Raw genomic sequence first — 24,331 nt, forward strand, 5'->3', positions numbered from 1 at the left:
ATAATTATCTGAAAAAATATTTCCATACTACTACTAATAATAGCAATAGTTAGCATTGATAGAACACTTTCAGGTTTGCATAGAACTTTACTTGTGTTATTTATTTATTTATTTATTTTGGCCCTCACAGCAATACTATAAGGTAGGTGATATTATTACCTTCATTTGAGGCTCATAGAGGTTGTATGACTTGCCCATAGTCACACAGCTTGTAGAATTTTAACTCAGACATTCCTAACTGACAATTTTAACACTACTTGTAGCCCCTTGTGGCCTCCAGTTTTACTAGGCTGAAAACTATAAGCAAAAGGATAATATTATATTTTATTATTTAGCCATTTTGGTCATGATACAATCTTTGTGACTTCATTTTGGACTTTTCTTGACATAGATACTGGAGTGATTTGCCATTTCCTTCTCTAGATCATTTTACAGATGAGAAACTGAGGCAAACAGGACCACACAGCTGAGGCCAAAATTGAACTCATGAAGAGTCTTCCTGATTCCATGTCCATATAATATTATATAGTTCATACAAATTAGATAATGCATACAAAATACTTTGCAAAACTTAAAATGCTATCAGTTTCTAAATTTTGTAAAGAACTTAGCACAATGATCTATATATAGTAAGCATTCAATAAATGTCACAATCTAACTTAAAGAACTTCCAATGGCTCCATATTAGCTATCAAACCAAGGCAAATAACCACTGCCGAACTTTAACATTTTCTATCTCTCAAAGAGGGTAAAGAGCATAGAACGCAGCATGGATAAACTGGTTAGGCAGAGTACTGTGCCCAGAACAGTATAAGGCAAATATACGATAATCTGGGTGTCCATAGATTAAGTCTATTTAATCCAAGATTGGGTCCTTAGTTTCAAAGAGGAAATCTAATTACAGATGACCTCAGTGAACAATTTTGGGATTAGACACACCTAACTGTATTCACCCATTTTGTTTCTGCAAAGAAGGTAGGGGGAAGATTCTTTGCCTCCAATTAAACAGCTTGGTCAATGGTATCACTGGAGCATCAAGTCAAGGATCTCTGAGAGATCAAGGTAGGCATTGACATTCCAAAGACATTGACATTCCACTTCAATTCAGAAGTTGATAAAGTGATGCTAGAATAGTGGTCTTTTGGGTTCATGGTTCTCCATGTCAGAACACCAAAGCCAGACTAAATATACTTGTCATTTATGGGCATAGAATATAGTCATAACAACTTTATTATTAGGTAAATACCAGGATAGGGAGAGAGTAGGGGAGAGTATCAATATCCAATATGAAGTTCTAACCAGAAAACTAGGGCCATCAGGCTAGGAAGTTGGAATTTTACTGTGAACCATTGTCAAAAGCAAACTAGGGTTTATGAGTCAAGGTGAAAAGAGTAATCACATGTCAAAAGTCAAGATATGCAATGACTAGAACTGCCAGAGAACAAGTCATTTAAAGCCACAAGAATATTGCTGTCCTCATTTAGAGATAAGGAATTTATATCTGAGAGATATGAAAGGACTTCCTTGTGGTCACAAAGCTAGTAAATGTCAAGTACAGACTATAAGGCTGATCATGATAGTGGGAGGAAAGTAGTTGTTCCTTGCTATTATTGGGATTTTTTCTTTCATATTTTAATCTTTATATAAACTAAGATATCATAGTAATTTGTTTGTTTGTTTGTTTTTGCAAGGCAATTGGGGTTAAGTGACTTGCCCAGGGTCACACAGCTAGTAAGTGTTAAGTGTCTGAGGCTGGATTTGAACTCAGGTACTCCAGAATGCAGGGCCAGTGCTCTATCCACTGCACCACCTAGCTTCCCCATAGTAATATAAATATAGACAATCCCTGCAATATGAATTCTGAAAAAATGTAAACTTATGTATAGAATAGTAATTATACAAACTAGTATAAAAGTATATATAATTATTAAATACATATACATATAGATATATATACAAAAATGTGCTATATATGTATATATACACACAAATATATCTGTGTACATATATATCTATTTATTCATAACATATGTTTAACTATATATGTGTGTGTCTTGTGTATATGTATATATGTGTATATATGTGTGTATATAGATATAAATATATACACATATACATAAACACACTCACATATATATACATGCAGAGAGAGAGATTCATTTGTCTAGGGGTATTTGTATGATCTGGAGACTCAATGTCAAGGTGAGTGGGCCCTGTCATGCGTAGTAGCAGCAGGAAGCAAGTACTGTTGGTAAGTCAGAGGCCTGAGTTTAAATGACACAGTTAAAAAGAGGCTTATAGATGGCCACCAAAAATTTTACAATTAGCTGTAAATTCTTAATTTGAGAAGCTAGAAATGGGGTGATCAGAGGTCAATTAAATGCAATTACATAATAGAAAAGAGACTTTTTAAAGCAATAAAATAAAAATAATAAATTTACTTATTTATTTATAATTTTCCTCAAGTTACATGTAAAAACAAATTTTCACATTTTTTTTTAAACTTTATGTGCCAAATTCTCTTCCTCCCTCCCTCCCTACCTCATCATGATTATTAAATTAACTACTGATTAGATTACTTATACCTAATAGACAAATCAAATATCTAAGATTTGGGGGAAATCTCACTCACATCATCCCTCCTTTGATCCAAAGACAAATATTAAATTTAATTTGCCTCTTGGATCATTAATAATCTAAAAGATGTATACAATTTAATGCATAGAGGAAAGTCCTCTATGGGCAACACTAATTCCCGAGAGGGCACTCCCCTACTGAGGCACAAAAAGTACATAATAATGTGAATGGGTACAACTTATATTAATACAGGTATTTTGATTTAGTTACAACACAATTACAAAATTAGAAAAACAGCAAAACTCTTTAATCCTTACTGTAGAAGGTCCTAACTGCATGTTAACCTGAACATATTTCTTAAATCTGCAAGAATGACAAGTAGCCATTATAAATTCCCATAACATCTAACAGGCATGGAACAATTATTGCCAGTAACTATTGCATCTCAAAAATTCAATTTATAAGCCTATGAGCTCCTCTGCTAACAATGGTGTTCAATGATTGAACAATGTTCATTTTAGGAAAAGTCTTTCATACTCTCATTTAAGGATATAGTAGGCTCAGATGATTCAAAAGCAGGAGTGTCATCTATTGTTTTTTGTTTATCAGAAGCAAAGGAATCAGATACTGGTCCTCGGTTTGGTAGGTGTGTTGTCCTCACCAGAAGAAAGGATTTATTTATTTATTTGAACTTTAGTTCAAACATTATAAGTGAGATGAAGTCCACCAGGGTTAAGATCATTTCAGATGTCAAAAACAGGTTACAGTTTTATACTTGCAAAAGATGGTACACCAGGAATATATAGGATTCAGATTAAGTATAGTATCTGGGAAGAGTTCATGTCTAAGGAAATACACTTAGAAAACATCTCTCATTAACATTTAGGAAATTGAGTGATAGAACAACTCACAATTATTTTAACAAGAATAAAAGCTCCTAAGATAATTAAGATCCATTTTTAAAACAAATTGTCATAAGCCTCCACTTCTGGACCCAGAACCTATCCATGAAAACCATGAAGAAGGGTCCAACCAAGAAGTAGTACACTTTTGTACATTTATGCTGTACTATTTGCGAAGTACTATTCAATGATTTTTAAAAAATCTTCAACCTCATTAATATCACCTGAATAGTGTACATAAAACTGACAGGATTGATTGGTGACAGCACAAACCTCAATATAAACAAAGCTAAATCATATAAAAGTTGTCATATTAACTTCAATTGTAAAATGAATTTAAGAATATTAATTCATGGGGGGGGCAGCTAGGTGACACAGTGGATAGAGCACTGGCCCTGGATTCTAGAAGACCTGAGTTCAAGTCCAGCCTCAGACACATGACACTTACTAGATCTGTGACCCTGGGCAAGTGACTTAAACCCTCATTGCCCCACAAGAAAAAGAAAAAAGAATATTAATTAATGAATTTCACAATAGTATTTATAAATTAACTTATTGAAACAATTTAAACTTTTAGCCATAGCTAAATAATAACATCTAACAAGAACAAATATTTCCTTTAAGGCATAATAAATCAAAAGTTATGTTGACATTTCTTCCTTTAGCATAGGACTAAGGGCAGCTATGTGGCCAGTGGATAAGAGCACTGGCCCTGGAGTCAGGATGACCTGAGTTCAAATACAACCTCAGACACTTAACACTTACTAGCTGTGTGGCCCCAGGCAAGTCACTTAACCCCAATTGCCTCACCAAAACAAAACGAAACAAAAACATAGGACTAAAACAGGTGTGATGTTAATTAACAAACAGATTCACATCCTGATTTCACCACTCCTAATCATCCTCATACCATTATGAGAAAGTAAAAATCTAACATAGCTAATAACAGATGTCAACGCTAAAGTCAATACTGTGTTCATAACATGACATCTAACATGATTATAGGAAGTTACCATAAAAGATTAGGGAGATAAACTACAGAGTACGGAAAGTATTCTTTCCCAATATCCAGAACATTTCCAGGTAAAAGTTATACATATAGCCAAGGGCATTGACTCAGGCTCAAAGTTAGCTAAGTGGGATATTTCTGCTCTATGTGTCACATCTGGGGAAATCAAGTCAGAAGAATCCTACCTCAGCTCTTGCTAAGAGTTGTTCTCTCAACCTTTCCCATGACAGTTCCATCACTGGCAATTCATAGATATAGAACCTTTAGGGTTGTTGGTACCATGACTCATTGGCTGAACAGTATTCCTTGATGATCATACCTGGAGTCAGACTTCAGACTCAGAATAATAAAATTAACAGTCTCAAAATGTCTTAAATAATAACTTCCAATAATCAAAGTCTCACATGGATTTAAATATTGAGGACGATAATGACAACAAAGAATGTGAACTAGGTTTGTTGACTCAGGATATAACGTACAACAATTCTAAATATTACTATAAATATATGATTATAATTGCAAATAAATTTCATTCAACAAAATCAATGAATACCATATTAGAAATTTCCTTATTATTATTATTTTTTTTGGAATTGAAACAGCTCTTCTCCATGGAGTGTAACAATGTTAAATTCCCAAACAGCACAAAATTTAAATGAACTAAGACTAATAGGGAAATCCATAAATAATACGTTAACCTGCTATGTCTAGAAACCAAAAGATGCTGTATTAAGTTATAATTGACGGTCTCAGGATTTAAAGTTGAAATCTCAAAAAAATAAATTCCATTCAATTCTTAAAAAAAATCTTCCAATAATTGAAAGAACTCCCATCAAAAATTCTCATAAATTATAATCTTATCCTATTTTCTTATCCCTCCTTTCAGGACAGTGGTGTTATTATCCTCTTCAATCAACAATTTATAATAAAAGAATCATTCAAAAATCACTCCAATATCAACTCCAACAACTAAATCCTCATAATTCCTTATGAATAACTAAATTATAATACCAGTTCTTTTTTTTTTGCTTTAGAATATTAATACAATATTTCCCAAAGGGAGCTTTTTTGGCATGGTATAATTATATTTACTATAATTTCAGTTAAATAAATTAGGCCACATTTACAGAGTATTTGCAATTTTCACAAAATGTTTTTTGTTTGTTTCTTGTTCAAAATGGAAGGCATGTAGTAGACAAAACATGAACTCTGGTATCATATCTGAAGCCATGAATTAAATACTAGAGTTGCTACTTACTACTTATGTGGACAAGTGCTACTTATTTGGACAAGTCACTTAACTTTCTAGGGCCCGTTTCCTTTTTAATAAGATAAGAAAGCTGGACTCAATGATCTCTAAGTTCCTTTATAACTCTAATCCTATGATGCCTATGTTATGATGGTGCCATAAAGCAGATAGTAGGCTCTCTCAATTTTGGTAGGGTTTCCCCTCTTTTTCTTCTATAAAGACAGTATTTTGTATTTGCAATTATTTTAACAATCTACTTAGGGAAAACTCTATCTCTACTCACTCTCTTTCCCATCATTCTTAACACACGTACCCATCCTGTTTGTTATCCTTTTCCTTAGCTTTGGAGTTTTGCTTAATGTATTAGTTCCCTTTTATTTGTTCCTTTTATCTAGTTACTTAATCCCCGCCCCGCCCCACACTTTTTTCTCTCTCAGTTAAGAAGACAAATAAAATCCTCTCCCCTTCCTCTATTTCTCTTCAACTTGTTTTGTTTTTTCATTGTATTTTCTGCACATTTTTCTAAAAGTGATTACTTTCCCTCATTCTATTATTTATTCTCCCTTTCTATTTCAGGCATTTATTCTTTGATTGATAGCCCTTTTCAATTCTCTACTCTCTATTTTTCATAGTGTGAGAAAATGGGTAGTTGTCTCCTCTCCATGAGGATATAACAGTTAATCATACTCCTCCTGACCTGTTTTTAGGATAAAGGTCTCAGATCCCCCAATCCCCAGGTCCATTCCTGAGTTATGCCCATCTCGGGAAGAGGGATGAGAATACTCTGTTCCAATTGACTAGTTTTTGCCCATAGATTGTAACCATTGAGTAATCGGACCAATGATGAAAAAGAAGAGGGTCCATTCGAGTTAGGGACTAGGGTTTACAACAGGACCTGTGAGCCCCCTTTCCTTGCATCCACTAGTTGCATACTAGGGTGCCTCCTTCTCACAAAAAGAAAATAAACAAGCCTTTGTCACATTACTGAGAATTATTGAGAAGAGGATTGTTTTCCCTCACACATGGTATTAAATTTTCTAAGGTAAACTTCTAAGGGAACTTTTTTTGAATTCCCTCTTCTGAACAGTTTCTGTTCTTGCCTTGTAGATTTTGTCCCCTATTCCCCACCTTCCCCTTTTTTTCTGTTGTATATCACTCTTAGAAATATCAGTGTTCCTGCAGGTGGTAGAAAGAAATATTGGATCATGAATTTATATATATTCCTGATGGCAATTCATAACTGCCTTTTCCTCTACCTCATTATCATGTGCTCATTTGCCATGATAACCCCTCTAGTAAGCTCTCCCATCTTTCAGAATATTAGTTGCCTTTAGGATCTCTGATACACCCTTTCCTGAGGCAGGAGGCATTTGTTGCATCACCTATTCTCCTGTAGAACCTCTTCTTCCTGAAAGACTAAGGGAGTTATTTCCCCTTCATTTTTAACCTTTCAGTTAATTATGGCACATTATATTCCTCTACTTCCTCACTTCTCCTCTTTTATGCACCCTCTCATTTTACATTTTAGTTTTAGTGTGTGTGTGTGTGTGGTGGTGGTGGTGGCGGGGGGGGGACCCAAAACGTTGATTGGTTTACCTATAAGCAAGGTATTATTAGGTTTAGTCCACAATGATTCATACCTGTTCATCCTCCATTATTTCTTTTATTTGATTTCTACCTTTAGTCTAATCCTAACTTTTGAATACTCTTAGACTATCTTAATGGAGTGTTAATTGATATTTTGTTGTTTTGTTAAAGCCATAGCTATCCTAGGTTTCTTTTCAGGTTGTTGTTGTTCTTGGTGTGTGTGTGTGTGTGTGTGTGTGTGTGTGTGTGTGTGTGTGTGTTTTGAGGTGGGGATGTGGTTGTTTAGGTCCAGCTTTCTTTGTAAGAATGCTTTGAACTCCTCTTTTTAAAATTAAATATCCTTTTCCCCCCATTAATGGTTAAGCCCAGGTTTGCAAGGTTTGTCAGTTAAGTTGAATCTTGGACTTTGTTGTTTGAAATGCACTCTGTTCTCTCTTACAGTTTCTGGCAGGTGTAAAATAATCTTTGAGTCATTCAAATTTTCTTTTCTTTATATTTGAAGACCTTTCTCCAAGTTGCTTGAATAATTTGTTATTTGTCACTAGCATTATTAAATTTAATCAATATGTATTTTGGAGTTTAAATATTTTTTTTTTCTGAAGGCAATACTTGAATTTTTTCAATTGGAACTTTGAATCCTGTGTCCAGAAGTTCATGGCAATTTCTTGTATTATTGCTTGTATATAGTATTCAGATTTTCTGACTTGTCATATTTTTTTCCCCTGGGAGTTGATCTAATCCAATCCTCTTATTTTAACAAAGAAGGAACTGAAGTCTAGAGACTTTAAATGATCAGCCCAAAGTTCCCTAGGTTCATATGCTCTTCTAGTTTGCAGAACGCCATTAAAGGTGCTTTTCCAGATCACTTAGGTAGGATTAAGCTAACGTAGTAGGTTAAAAAGATAAAAAAAATACTTTCAGGTATTTGCTGAAATTCTTACCTGGAAAAAAGCATCTCTCTTCTTCATTCTACAGCTGTTTTTCAAATTCCCTGAAAGAAAATCCCTATTTAATAATCTTAATTCTACTTTAAATGGCTCAAAATTATTTCTCTAATCAATAATTATTTAGGACATTTTAAATTACTATAAATTGTTTTCATTGTTTTCATTGGAAAACTGCTTGTTCATAACCTTTGACCATTTATCAATTGGGGAATGACTTGTATTCTTTTAGATTTGGTGACGTTCTTTATATATTTGATCTCTGAGACCTTTATCTGAGAAACTATAAAATTTTCCCCAAAGTTTCTACTTTCCTTCTGATGCTAGCTACATTTCTTTTATCTCTGTAAAACCTCTTTAATTTAATGAAGTTGACATTATTCATCTTATACCTCACATTGCTTTCTGTCTCTTATTTAGTCATAAATTGTTTGACTATCCATAGTAGAGATGGGGAAAAAAGCATTGTTATGTTTGTGATGATCTTATTTGACCTTTTATAGAATAATCTTTTATATCATCTTAGTAGGGTGACATGTTAGCAAAACTAAGGTTATTAGGGGGTCTGCTTAAACTTGCTACCAGACATAGGAACAGAGTTGTAATAGAATGGTACCCAAAGTGAGAAATAAAGAACACATGTATTCACCTTAAGGTCTTAGGGAAAGCATAATGAACCAGATGTTAGAGATAGAGGAGAAACAGGAGAGCATAGTGTCTCAAGAGTCAAGATAAAGTATGCCAATGGAGATGGACAACATTGTCAGATGTTGTAAGGAACAAGAATATTTTATTTGGTGATTAGATCACTGGTCACCTTTAAGAAACCAGCTTCACTATAGTGATGGAAACAGAATCTATAAGTTAAATTTGTATTAAGAAAAACTTTTGTGCTGAGGAAGTAAAAGAATCAGTTGTAGACAACTTTTAAAAAATGGAAGTGAAGAAGGAAATAAAATAGTTGTTGGATAGAAGTTAAAGATCAAGAGAAGTTTGTTGTTGTAAGACTGGAGTTAGGATGAGGAATATACTATGATTGTCATCAGTACAGGGAACTTCTCAGATGAGGAAACTCCTTCTATTAATGACAATTGACACCTTCTCTGAAATTAATGGTCTTAAGGAGTTTTCTATGGAAAAATTAAAGGTTCAATGACTTGCCTAAGGCCAAGTAGCCAATGAATGTGAGAGGTAGAATTTGAATCCAAATCAGTTCCTCTCAGGTTGGTTTTATATACATTATACCATGCTGCTCCTGGAGATGCCTGAATATGCTACAAATGTCAGCCAGCCCCTCCAAGATGTCTGACTTACAATGTACTCAAAGAACAACTTTTATCTGGCCTCTTCTTCTAACACAGTTCCCCAATTCTGCAAGAGGACTATATCAGTACTTCCCTTGTATTTCAGAGTTTCACTGCTCAGAGGAAGGGAAAGATGGGGAGGAAGTAGGAGAGACATTATTCCTTTACCACTACAGAGCTCCAGAAAGAGTCCCTAAGGCCACAGAAAATTGAGCTAGGTCACAAATCTTCATCCTAAAAACAAAAAACAAAACTTTTATAAAGTGCATAGTAAATACAAGACAATGGGCTAAAGGCTAGAAATACCAATAAATAAATAATAAATAAATAAAAAGCAGTTCTTAAGCTTAAGGAACTTGCAGATCTACCAGGATAGGTTGCAATATTTATAAAGTAAAAACAAAATAATTATAAAAGAATAAAAGTACATTAAGAACTAAAGGGCTCAAGAGACACTCTGTAGGCTTCTGGAAAAGAGTCTTGAATGAAAAGCGGGATTTTTAGAGGCAGAGGTAAGGAAGAAATTTGACTATAGAGTTTGGGAAACAGGAAGTAGGTCAGCATGATCATTTTCCCATGCAAAGAGTACAAGGGGATAATGTAAAATAAGTCTGGAAAGGTAGGCTGGAGTCATACTATAAATAACTATAAATGCCAAGATAAGTTTATATTTTACCCTGTACATAGTAGAGAGCCAATTAAATTTCTTGAGGTCAGATCCCTGTAGTTTAGGAAATTTATTTTGGCATTTATGTGAAGATGGATTAGTCTATGGACCATAAGATGGAGACCATTTGTGAGGCTATTTCCATGGTCTACATGTAAAATGATAAAAGGCCTGAACTAGGGTGGTAGTCATATAAGTGGAGCAAAAGTAAAATTAGCAATGTATTGGGAGAGGGAATGGGGAGGAATGTACAATGGAAAGAAAGCTGGATTTAAGATCAGAGGACTTCTGCTCAGACATAGGTTTTGTCACTTAGTAACTGTGTACCTTTGGCCCTCTGTTTCCTCAACTGGAAGATGAGGGCATTAGACTAGAGCAGTGCCTCTTAAACTTTCTCCACTTGTGACCCCTTTTCGCCTGAGAAATTTTTATGCAACCTGGGGTATACAAACCTTTTACTGCTGCCAATTTTTCATGACTCCCACATTCAGTTACACATCCCCATATGTTATTGTGATCCCCAGTTGAAGAAGCTTTGGGGTAAAATATTGTCACGAACTGACCTCTCAGGATCTCTTCCTATCCTAAATCTATAATCCTATGACCACTGTGTTTGTGAAATGCAGATGAAGGTCATCACAGTCAGCATGGTAGATTAGATATTTCTGCCATTATGTAGAAGACAATGTGGATATATTTTCTTTCTCTTTCAGATTTCCAGAGGTCAGTAATTCTTGGAGGAAGCTATTAAACAAAGTAATAGTTTCACTTTTCTCACATGGAAGGAATTGCAGGCTTAACATATAATTAGTAGTCATCATGCTTTCTGATTCAGTCACCATTTTGGCACAGGATCATCCAAAAGCCAATAGGACCTTAGTGGGTGGTATGGGGGGGGGGGGCACAAAACAAAACAGAATCATTTTCTTCTTTTGTTCTTTCCAGTCTATCTTGATTTCACACCTACCAGATTTATAGGTTTTGCTGTTGTAGAATTTTTGAAAACTCATACAGGAGGTATCAGACATATAGAAAGTTTAGCTGGAGAGAATGATAGGAAGTTTCCTTCCTCTTTGTTCGGAATAAGATGACTGATTTTTTCAGAGCAATTATGGGTCTTGATTTCTAGATTAAGCTATCCTATGTATATAAAGATGCATTCCATTCAAATTCAGATCTGTTGTGCTTTTATTCACAAATTAATAATGTTCTCTAGTCGATAGAAATTATTTCCTAATTTCTGTATTTATCTCAATCCATGATTGCCCAACAAGGTCAAGGGAGAGGAGTGGAGAATACACTTTATCCAATAAATTCATTTGTTAAAAGCAAAAATTTGAGATTCTAGACCATTGAGTATCAGAGAGAAAGGACTATTAAATCTCTTTGGTCTTGAAGATACCTCCAAGATGGACTACAAAAATTATTTATAGGATGAAAATAGAAAACAAATTTACAAAGGTGAGAGTTTACAATGGCACTTGGTCACTTGGAAAGTTGTGTTTGGTTCTACAAGTTTACTCTAAAAATTACATCCTTATATAGGAAGAACCTGTGCTATTAGAAAAGTGCAAATCCACTTTAGAGTAAGATAACCTGGGGGGATAAGTATGTGGTAAAATATGAAAGTTTTTACCAGTTGGTTAGGATAACTGAAAGACGCCAGTTTTTGAAGGACCACCCTTTTGGGGAGGAGATGAACAGTCCGCCTGCTGCGCACGTCAGACTGCCTGCGGGGACTCAACTTCCGGGGTGGAGAGAATGGAAGTGAGGCTTTTGCCTGCTTTCTGGGAGCAGCTGGGTACTGTAGACAATGGATACCCTCTTTTGGTGAAATTACTAAACCTCTCATAGCTCTTACAAAAAGTTCTGTTCCAGACATTTTACAGTTGGATCCCCAGCATCTCTCAGCCATAAAAGAATTAAAATGGGCCTTGTTATCAGCACCTGCCCTAGGACTACCAGATTATAGTAAGCCTTTCACTCTCTTTGTGCATTGCCTTAGAGCAGTGGCGGCCACAGCCCTTTTGGTAGAAAAAGCCTCTGATTTGGTCCTAGGTAACCCTCTAACTGTGCAATGCCCTCACGAAGTGGAGGCTCTCTTACTACGTCACAGGACACAAGCCTTTTCAGATCAAAGGCTGGCTAAGTATGAAATAACCCTGTTAGGTAATGAGAATATCACTTTAAAACGCTGCACAGTTCTTAATCCAGCAACACTACTCCCTAATTTACCATTCTCGGGGGAACCGTTGCATGACTGTGCTTCTTTAGTTGATATGGCTGAAAAACCCCGTGATGATCTTTTTGATACACCTTTAGAAAATCCTGATCTTGTCCTCTATACAGATGGTTCCTCATTTATGAGAGAGGGAACCCGTTTTACTGGAGCTGCTGTAGTTTCTGACTATGACACCCTCTGGGCAGCTTCTCTGCCTTGCCATTTTAGTGCACAGGCTGCTGAACTTGTGTCTCTTACACAGGCCTGTAATATAGCCAAAGGTAAGAGTGCCACTATTTTTACTGACTCGAAATATGGCTTTGGCATATGCCACTTTATTGGTATGATTTGGCGTCAACGAGGCTTTCTAACATCCTCGGGCAAGGCTATTGCCAATGGGGACCTTATCAAGGACCTCTTAGATGCCCTGAAACTGCCTTCTTCCCTAGCCGTTGTACATTGCCCTGCCCACACAGGGAATAGTGATCCTGTTTCAAAGGGAAATGCACGAGCCGATTCTGCAGCCAATCTTGCTGCATTAGAAGCTCCTGAACATGTATTTAACCTTTCACCTTCTGAGGATATTCCTTCCAACCTAACCTATGACGATTCTGAAGTAGAAAAGTGGAAAAAGAAATTTAAGGCGAAACAGATCAATGGCATCTGGGTGTCTCCGGAAGGTAAGCCATTTCTTCCCCAGAAATTCTACCACCAGGTATGCCTCTCTGTTCACAGAAAAGGCCATTTTGGTACACAAGGCATCGTAGACTCTATTAAGAGAACCTGGATAGCACCAGGTGTGACTAATACAGCATCTCGAATCTGCTCGGGCTGCTCCACATGTCAGTCTTATAATCAGTATGCTTTTAAGGCCAAAGCTTATGGAGGGCGTCCTCTAGCATATACACCTTTTGAGCACTTACAAATTGATTATATTACTATGCCAAAAGCAGGACATTATAAATTTTGCCTTGTTATAGTTGATCAGCTCACTCGGTGTGTAGAGGCATTTCCCAGCCCCCGAGCCACAGCTGCTTTTGTTGCCAAAATTCTTCTTAAAGAGATAGTACCTCATTTTGGCCCACCAGCCCACATCAATTCTGACAAAGGCACACATTTCACTGATTCGATTTTATCCCAAATCTACTCTTTCTTGGGAGTGACTCCAAAATTCCACACGCCCTACCATCCACAAAGTTCAGGCCAAGTCGAACGTATGAATAAAGAGCTTAAGAGTATGATTGGCAAATTATGTACTGAAACCCATTTGAAATGGCCTGATGTTCTACCATTGGCATTATTCTATCTACGCAGTAGACCAAGAGGAGAACTTCATATATCTCCTTATGAAATGCTTTTTGGTCACCCTCCTATCCTAGCTAAAACTCTTTCCCCAGTTTATACATCACTGGTGGGAGGTGATACTTCTGTTGCCTCCTATATACAGGAATTACAGACCAGGCTACGTGAACTCCATGAGGCAGGAGCTGTGGTCCAGGCAGGCCCATTAGACTTTTCATTGCATAACTTCAACCCAGGAGATAAAATATATGTAAAGAATTTTCAGAGAACCAGTGGAACCCAACCTGCCTGGGAAGGACCTTTTCAGGTATTATTGACAACTCCTACTGCCATTAAAATTGGTGAAAAAGACTCATGGATTCATTGCTCTCATGTAAAGCCTGCACCATTCATAGGTGAAGAGATTTCAGATAGACCTGAGGTAGACGCTAAAGAGGTAAAAACCCTAATGATAGCAACTGTTAAAGAGCAAAAAGAGTTCAGAGGAAATAGACAGTTCCCATTTGATAATCCCACTGATCAGTTAAATGCTTTGGGACTCAGTCTTCGTAAAGTATCAGGAGACGGAAATTGCCTTTTTAGGGCTTTAGCAGACCCGCTAGAAGGTCACTGTAGAAATCATCTCAGACACAGACAAGAAGCTGCTTCTTATATGATTAACCATAGACAAGAGTTTGAGTCTTTTAGAGTAAATGACTCCCCTTTTGAAGAATATGTTGACGAATTAAAGAAATTTGGAAAGTGGGGAGGAAATGATACAATTGTAGCATTTGCTAAGCAGCATCAGCTGAATGTGATGGTTCACCAGTTAAATCGGCCTTTATTGAAAATCAATGGCACAGACAAAACTGATGCTAGAGAACTCCACATTTTCTACCATAAAGAACATTATGACAGCATTAGAAAGATCAATGACAATTCAGAAACCCCTGCCACTTTGGCATGCAGGGAATTGGGGAAACAGTTAAAACAATGTGGCATACCCCAAACTCTAGCAGCTTAAATACCTTATAATTTAACAAGCATTTCCTTCTACAGGCAAACCACTAAAGCACATGGCCTAGTTTTCTGGCCCACCTCAACTATTTTTTTTTATTAATTTTTGTTTTTTTTTGTTTTTGTTTTGACTTTTGAAAGGCACTGAAAAGACCTGGAATTGACCACACCTTTAAGTTCTTTAAGAGCACAAAAGGGTGCTTAGCGAATCTTTTGCTTTTTATTTTTTATTTTTGGTTTTGCTTTGGTTTTTTTTTTTTTTGACTTTTGTTTCTTTTGCTTTTCTTTAAAACCAAATTTTGTAAACTAAGTGATTATTCAAAGACATTTTAAGTATATGCTGTGGGTGAGGCTATCGGGCCTCAGAAGCTACCAGAATTCTTTTTTTTTTTTTTTACTCTTTCTTTTTGAGAGAACCATGAGTTCTAATGAGTTTTGTTTTATTTATTTATTTTTCTCCTTTCTCTTGTATGTTGTTCTGTTTAACTAAAAAATACCAGAAATTGCTTGATACCTCACTGAAAACATTGAATATTGAATCTTGCTAATTGAAGTCTTACTTCTTTTTGATAAATTAATCACCACTTTAAGTATCTGCTACTGTTATACTAGAGAATTCATGTATAAGATGATGGCATTATAGAAACATATGCAATTCACCAGGCAATAGTTTAAAACTTGGACTGTTTAAAACAAGTCCAAGAAAGATTTTTTGTTGTTGTTTCTTTATATATCCTTTGACAATTCAAGAAAACAAATTTCACTATAGAGTTTTTACCATTAGAATGAAATATCCAATGACACACTGCTTTATCAGAAGGCATAGTAAACTGTATCACAAACATCCATTCATTAGTTGATTCTGTAAGTCTTTACAACTCACTATGTCAGGGGTTCATTATTTTGTTTCATTGACCCCTTTGGCAATCTGGAGAAGCCTATGGATTCCTTCTCAGAAACCAATTTTTTTTTTTTTTTAGTGAGGCAATTGGGGTTAAGTGACTTGCCCAGGGTCACACAGCTAGTAAATGTTAAGTGTCTGAGGCCATATTTGAACTCAGGTACTCCTGATTCCAGGGCCGGTGCTCTATCCACTGTGCCATCTAGCTGCCCCAGAAACCTATTTTTAAATGCATAAAATACTATATGTAATATTACAAAGAAAGGCACTTCTGTCAAAATCTCATTATGAATTTTTTAAAGTTCATAGACCCAAGGTTAAGATGACCTTGTGTTACATTCTTGTTATTGTTTGGAGAATAGAAAATGAATAATATATCTCATTCCTGCCCTCAAAGAGTTTTTAATAATAGTTATTGACTTTTAGAACATTTTACATAAACTATCTCATTTCAGACTCATAACATAAGAAAGATCTCAGCTGTGCCTTCTGACCTGAGGTCTTACCCTAATTTCCCTAGTTCTGGCACTGCTCATTGATCATATACCTATTTCTTTCCTCCTGAGACCCAAGGCAACTATTTTTTTCCTCAGACATTTCTTCTTGTGTTTCATTAGGCAAGTCTCTTAATTTTTCTAAGCCTCAGTTTCCACATCTGTAAAGTGAAAAACAAAAATAATGTGTACCTCCTAGGAAGGTTGAATAAGATAAGATATGTAAAGAAACTTTCAAACCTCAAAGCACTAAAAAATGTATGTGATGTTGATGATGATGTCAAACTCAAATTTCCATTAGGAAGCACAGTAACAAGTTTATTTAGACCCTACTAATTCAAAATTTAACGAGTTGGATAGGGATGTGAAGAAAATGTTTCCCTATTATCAATTTACTTTCAAAGATCCTTTTTGGTCCACCTATACTATCTTCTGGCAACTAGGTGGTCCAGTAGATAGACTGGTGGACCTGGCATTAAGAAGATCTTAGTTCAGATCCAATCTCAATTACTACTTTTGCGATTCTAGGCAAGTCATTTAACCTCTCTTGCCTCGGTTATTATAGCTGTAAAATGGAGATAATAATAACTTCCTCCCAGGGTGGTTGTAAAAATAAAAAAATAAAAATAATATTTGTAAAGCTGTTTGCAAAATCTTAAAGTAGTATATGTTATTGTTATTCTTACTGTTATATCTGCAAAAATCATTTGCAAATATAATTTGTAATTATCAGCCTGCTGATCTAACTAGACAAAAAAGGTAAGAGGAATATTTATAGTAGGTGCTAAAAAATGTTGATTGATTGATGTGGGGGAGCAGGAAGGGAGACATAAACAAGAAAAAAAAAATGTGTCACATTCCTCAGATAACTAAATAGAGAAGTACCAGGGCTAGATTTGAGTAATGAAACAAAAGTATCCAGAACTAATCAGTCAGTCAATAATCATGCATTAAGTGCTTACTATGTGCCAGCATTGTGTTAAGTGCTAGGGATACAAAGAAAGAAAAAATCTATTAACATTGCCCTTGAGGAGATCTCAATCTAATGGGGGAGACAAAAAGCAAATATGTATAATCAAGCTATATGCAGAATAAATACAAAATAATTAATAGAAGGGAGACACTAGAATTTAATGGGATTGGGAAAACCTTCTAGAAGAAGGTTTATGATTTTAGTTGGGATTTAAAAGGAAGCCAGAGGAGCCAAGAGTCAGAGATGAGGAAAGAAAGTGTTTCAGGTATGGTGGATGGCCAGAGAAAATGACCAAAGTCAAGAAATAGTGTCTTGTTCCTGAAACAACAGAGGGGACAGTGTCACTGGATTGAAGAATTCATGGGGAGTTGGGGGGAGGTAAGGTAAGAAGACTGGAAAGCTGGGAAAGGGGGGAGACAAGTTGTGAAGGGCTTTGAATGACAAGTAGATTTTCTATTTGATCCTGGAAGTGATACACACTCTAGTTTATTAAATATGGGGGTGATGTGGTCAGTTGAATGATTTGAGGAAATCACTTTAATGGGTATCCCTGCAATGACTGTGATGAAATATTTCTGTGCTATAAGAAATAATGAGCTCAATGATTTTACAAAAAACATGAAAAGACTTGCACAAAATAATGAAGAGTGAAATGGGTAGAGCCAAGAGAACATTGTATTCAATAATAGCAATACTGTTTTAGGAATGACTAAGAGTGAATAAGTTATTTTGACTATTATAAATACCCAAATTAACTATAAAGGACATATGAAGATAGATGCTATCTGCATCCAGAAAAGGAACTGATAAATCGATAAATATAAGTATGTATAGAATAATTTTACATATATGTGTGTGTGCATGTGTGTGTTTGTATGTGTATGTGTGTATATCTATTTGTTTCCAATGTTAGCCATCTCTAGGGTAGGAGGATATATTTTGTTGTATATTTGAAAGAAATAGCAAGTTGTGCATGGTAGATTTGTAGTTTCATGTGTAATCATCTTTTTTTAAAAATATTGTAGTATGTTATAGAAATGCTTGCTTTATTCCATAAATCAAAAACAAAATATTTTTAAAAAGAAAAACAAGAAAATCACTTTGGTGGCTGAATTCTATCATAAGATTCAATTACTAAAAAGGACCCCTATAGAATCTCTATTAATTCTTGGCACTTTTTGTTACTCCCATATGTACAGTCTGTAATAAACATGTAATAAAATTGTCCTAAAATATGCAAGTGCTATTGGTGATGAATAGGATCAGAACCTCAGAACTGGAAAGGTCCACAAAGTTCACAGAATCATAGATCTAGATCAAAGTTCTTGAACCCATGTGGAGTCACATAACTGAATATGGGGGTCACAAAAAATTGGGCAATAGTAAAAGGTTATTAATGCCTGTTTTATATACCTATGTAGCCAAAGTCATGTAAAAATTTCTCAGGTGAAAAGGAGTTATGAATGGAAAAAATTTAAGAAGCCTTGATCTAAATCTATCTGGAAGGGCAGGGCATCTAATTCAATCACTTCATTTCGCAAATAAGAAAATTCACTCCCAGACATGTTAAATGATTTGATCAAGGTCTCGCTGTAAGGACATGATAGAGCTGGGTTTAGAAACCAATTCTTTTGATTACATAGACAATGGTTTTTTCTATTACCCATATCTGAATCCCTTTGCTAATGTCCATTCCCTCTGTGGAATTCACTGAATCCTAAAGAAACACAAGTCACTTTTGGATCCCTCTACTTGTAAGGAAGTTTTCTTTTCCCATGGAGTTGTACTCTGAAGCTCTGTGACACTCTTATTCATAGTTCTTTCTGCCCTTTAAGATCAGGAAAACTATGTCTCATTCTATTTCTTTTTGATGGCCCCTCAGATATGTATTTTTATTTATTTTAAACCATTTTTCTTTCTGCCCTTTGTTTTACACCACATTATTTCTGGAAATACTCCCTTCCACCTTCCAAATTGAACAGTCTCTTGTAAGAAAGGAAAACAGTTTAAGCTAAAACATCTAATACAGTTACTATATCAGACAATATAGACATGATTCTGCCTTAGATTCCTCCTATTTCTTTGCCAAGAAGAGGGGTATATTTTGTTATTTCATTAACTGTTCTCTGGGATCATTATTAGTTTTCAGTTAGTCAGAGTTTGGCTTTCATCTCTGGGACCCCAGCCATGTCCTTTTTTTCAGTGGGAGGCAGACATTTGGGAGAAGCACAGCTCTTAGTTTGGAGAAATGATTCTCATGAACTTTCCAAACCTTCTCCAGCAGAGTGAGTTGTCTGAGACCACTGTTACCCCTTCCTAAGTTTGTGAGATCACTTTGTGGTGTTCCTAGGATTTCCTTTCTGTTGTTGAGACCCAATTCCACTTCTTCTTTTGTGATCTGTCTGGAAATATTCTATTCTGATTCTTTCATTAACCCACAGGCAAGAGGCATTAAAAGAGGCTCATTCTCCTTTCTCAAGTACTGTTCATAACCTCTCCTGTCTCTCCTTACCAAAGATGAATGGTTCTATATCATTCCACAACCATAAATACCGGCTTAGGACTGAGGCAGCAAGCTTTTTGTGTGTCTGAAATAGTAATTCTATTCTTCCTCTTACCTTCTTCTTGATTTCTGCATCCCTCCCCCTTTCCATCCTTAGCTGCTTAGAGTCATTTACTCAGCCCCAGATTTTACCCTTTCTTTGGCTTTACTGCAGCCAGAGCAGAAGCCACATTGTTCTCTCTGGGAATGGCTTTAATCCAAGCACAGCCACACTCTCTCCCTGGCACTATCCTTTCTGAGGGGTGGGGAGAGAAGGAGGGGCTGGGGTAGATGGAAAGTGGTGGCCCAGCTGCAGAACGCTCCCTCTCGGTCTGGCTGCCTTCCAGGGCAGACCACAATATTTCCCCTACTCTGCTTTGTTTGGAACTGGTAGGCCATGTGACCTCATATCCAGTAAGCCTGCCAAACAGGGCCCTAGGAAAAGTACTGATGTGTTCTCTAATTCCATTGTATTTGCATAAATTTCTGTGTTTGTTTCTGTGGGCTTATTGTTAAGAATAATAATTGCGGGGCAGCTGGGTGGCGCAGTGGATAGAGCACCGGCCCTGGAATCAGGAGTACCTGAGTTCAAATCCGGCCTCAGACACTTAACACTTACTAGCTGTGTGACCCTGGGCAAGTCACTTAACCCCAATTGCCTCACTCTAAAAAAAAAAAAAAAGAATAATAATCGCTTATTAGGGAAGTCAGTTTTCATAGATTTGTGTGTTTGTATTGAAGTAGCTATTTCTCCAAGAGTCCATATGCTCATAAGTCCTCATTAAATGCCTTCTATATAGAATGTCTGTATAGAAATGTATCTGTTTTGTCGAATGAGATTCAGTGATACAATGCTCCATTGGATACTTGTTAAAAGGGCTCAACAATTGTTGGTTGGGAAGGGGAAATATTTCCCTCACTGGTGTTCACAGCTGACTGGCAGGATATATAGGAATAATATTAAAAATGACACAGGGAAGCTAGGTGGCACAGTAGATAAAGCACCAGCCTTGGATTCAGGAGGACCTGAGTTCAAATCCAGCCTCAGACACTTGACACTTACTAGCTGTGTGACCCTGGGCAAGTCACTTAACCCTCATTGCCCTGCCAAAGAAAGAAAGAAAGAAAGAAAGAAAGAAAGAAAGAAAGAAAGAAAGAAAGAAAGGAAGGAAGGAAGGAAGGAAGGAAGGAAGGAAGGAAGGAAGGAAGGAAGGAAGGAAGGAAGGAAGGAAGGAAGGAAGGAAGAAATGAAAGAAGAAAAATGACACAAAGCACATAATAGAATACGGTTTCAATAGCCATTAGGTATAGTTCTGTAATGATCTGAAATGGCTAAGGCATGAAACAGAATATTGCCAAGGATTGCTAAGCAAAGAGGCCCCTTTCCTCCTTATATTCCTTAGCTATTTCTTACATGATTGTCTTATTTCCTTTATTCAGACTGAAATTCCTTGAGGGTAGACATTTCAAAATTATGTTTATTTATCATTGACTGATCCTTCATTGTATCTATTCCTATTAAGAAATGCCATAATGCTATGCATATTGGAGATTTAAAACATCTTCAGGAATTTAGTTTCAAGGGAATCCAATATATTCTCAATCATATTTTTATTTCTAAGAGTTAAAATATATGATATGGGGGCTAATTTAAGCTATGATTATTAACTATAGAGTCCCATATAGCCAGAAAATCCTGTCTTGAAAAATAATGAATAAATTCATAGGATCTTAGGGTTTGGGCCTATAATGAAACAATTTCTAGTCCCTAACTCTTGTTTTATAGATGAGGAGACTGCATCTCTGAGGGGGTAAATGGCTTGATCAAAGTCCCAGAACTAATAAACAAAAGAGTTAATATTGAAACCCAGAATCTTCAACTTGAAATCTACTATAGTATACTGGCTTTAATGAAATATACTTGTATATAGTCACTTCAAAGGAAATATGGCAGAGTGGAATGAGAAATAAAGTTGGAGAAAAGACCTGGTTTGGGCAATACACTTAATTTGTCTATCATTTTCCCTATTTTTAAAGTGTAGGAGTTGAACTATGTGACTTCTAAGTTGCCTTCCAACTCTATATCTATGATGCTATGAAAGTATATTCTTCCATTGCAATATTCTAGTCATGTGTTTCATCCTGCTAAGTCTTATTGCTGTCTTCCTATCTTAAGTTTATTTTGTTACCCAATATATGTAAATTGGGTCATAGGATCACAGATTTTTAGCCAGAAAGGACATTAGACATTGTCTAGTTAAGCTCTCTTATTCTACAGATAGGGAAATTGAGTCCTACAGTCACAAAGGTAGTAAATATAGACGAAAATTTAATGAAATTTGTTGTTCAGTTCTTCAGATCCCATGGACCATAGCATGGTCCTTTACAATCACCTGAAGCCTGTCCCAAATTCATGTTTGTTGCTTCCATTAAATAATCATTCTGATCCTCTATTGTCCCCTTCTCCTTTTGCCTTCACTATTTCCCAACATCAAGGTCTATTTAATTTAATTTAATGAAAGCAAAGACACTATCTTACTGTGCTGAAGAAAACAGACATGGGGGGAAGGGACCTCGGAGACCATCTATTCGAACTCCCTCACTTTACAAATGAGAAAACTGAGGCAAACAAAGGTTAAACACCTTGTCAATGGTCATGGAGGTAATAAGTTCCAAAGGCAAAACTTGAAACCAGTCCTCTGACTGTGGAACTAGTGCTCTTTCTATTTTACCACATCATCGCCTCCACTGTGTTATGCTGACCTCTGGTACCTAGAAAAATTCTATGGACACAGTGTGCACATAATTGCTTGCTTAATTAATTAATGAACATTTGAGGGCTTACAGTTTGTTCCTGACCCTTTATCAGTTATTTCTTTCTGTTCAGAAATGGTAGCCTCCTGTATTGATTCACTTCTTTTGATATCACATATCATATTAAGTTTTGTGGTTTCATCCGGGATTTCTTTTTTCTGCCTTGCTTTCTATTTTCAAAAAGAACTTTTCATGTTAACTAGCAGGGAATGACAAGAACTCACACTTATATAGTTTATTATCAAAAGATGGTCTTCACCAACAAAATTGAGAGGGAAGGAGTGCAAGTATGTCTGTGTCCATTTTACAGAGGAGAACTCTGAGAGTCATAGAAGTTAGGGGACTTTTCCCATAACCACTCAGCTAGCAAGTATCAGTGCAAGCATTGAAATTCACTTCCTCCTATTCCAAGTCTAATGTTCTTTTCTCTACTCTCATGGGGGAAATAGGTGGTGCAGGTCCTTAGGTATTCCTCTTTAAAGAATTTCAGCTCCAGGGGGCAGCTAGGTGGCACAGTGGATAAAGCACCGGCCCTGGATTCAGGAGGACCTGAGTTCCAATCCGGCTTGACTGGTACTAGCTATGTGACCCTGGGCAAGTCACTTAACCCCCATTGCCCCACCAAAACCAAAAGAAAACAAAAAGAATTTCAGCTCTAGCACACAATTCAGTTAGAATAAAGATGGTCTTTTAGTTGGGTACTGGAGAAAGTGACCAAGAGGGAAGTCAAAGACTTCACCTTGAGGGGAGGAGATGGCTTAGAGACATCTTTCTCCTTGAATGGAAGAAAGGCCAAAGCTTTTATAGGGAATAGATGGAGTATCCACCTAACAATGGAAAGTTACTTTTGGGGGTGGGAAAAACTTGAATGAGAGGTGGGAAGGGAAAGGCTTGAATGAGGGGTGGTGGTCCTAATTCTAGAGTTATCTCTGTCCCCTGGCACCTGTCAGGCAGCAGCCACATCTAATGGGCTTATCTCCCTTACTTCCATATCATTTAAATGTGGAAAGAGCAGGAAGTAAAAAGTTGAATGTATAAGTAAGAGTGTTGAGATAGGAATTAAGAAATGTAAAAAAAAAAAAAAACTAAAATAGGACCTTAGGTCAATATTTTGAGGTAATCAGATTTCAAGCATGATGATATTTTAACCTGACAATATTTTCTCCCCAATTTTAAAATCCAAAAACAATTTACAAAAAATTTAATCCACATGCACCTAATTTGCTTGTGCTTACTTCACCCTAAGTACTGCCATTAGAGATTTGGGAAATGTCCAAGTTTTTCCTTAAATCAGATGTCCTTTTTTCCTTGAAGAGGAGACATTACGAAGCAAGAGAATTCAAAAGTCAAGGGCCAAAAGTAGAATCTAATTTTCTGGCCCAGTGATTTTTTGAGCTGGTTTTCAAATTTGGCAAGCAATTCTCCCATATCTTTAGCCTCATCTCACACCCAGTCAGACTTTACTGGGTGTGAGAAAGTTCACCCTCCATTAGAGTATGCAATGCAAATTGACTTATCCCAAAGGTATTTTGTGTTTCTAATTTGGGAAATTGCTTTATTTTACTGAGCCTTAACATTTTGCTTGTACCCAAAAAAGGAAGAGGCATTGCAATAGGAATTAGATAAGAGCAGAGAGTCACAATGCTATTAGAAGCATTTTAAAATATATCAGCTTAAAGTAATTTTGGAGATTGAGATTTTCTTTAAGATAACTAGGATGTTTCAGATGTTAAGTATGTAGAATGATGGTTGGAAAAATATTATAATCCAAAATACAATTGAACACAGGGCAATAAAAAATACATTTAAGAACAAATAGGAAAATCTTTGAAAACTAAGAGGCACTGAT

The sequence above is a fragment of the Dromiciops gliroides genome, chromosome 3 (genome assembly GCF_019393635.1).
Source record: "Dromiciops gliroides isolate mDroGli1 chromosome 3, mDroGli1.pri, whole genome shotgun sequence".
In the NCBI taxonomy this organism is placed as follows: domain Eukaryota; kingdom Metazoa; phylum Chordata; class Mammalia; order Microbiotheria; family Microbiotheriidae; genus Dromiciops; species Dromiciops gliroides.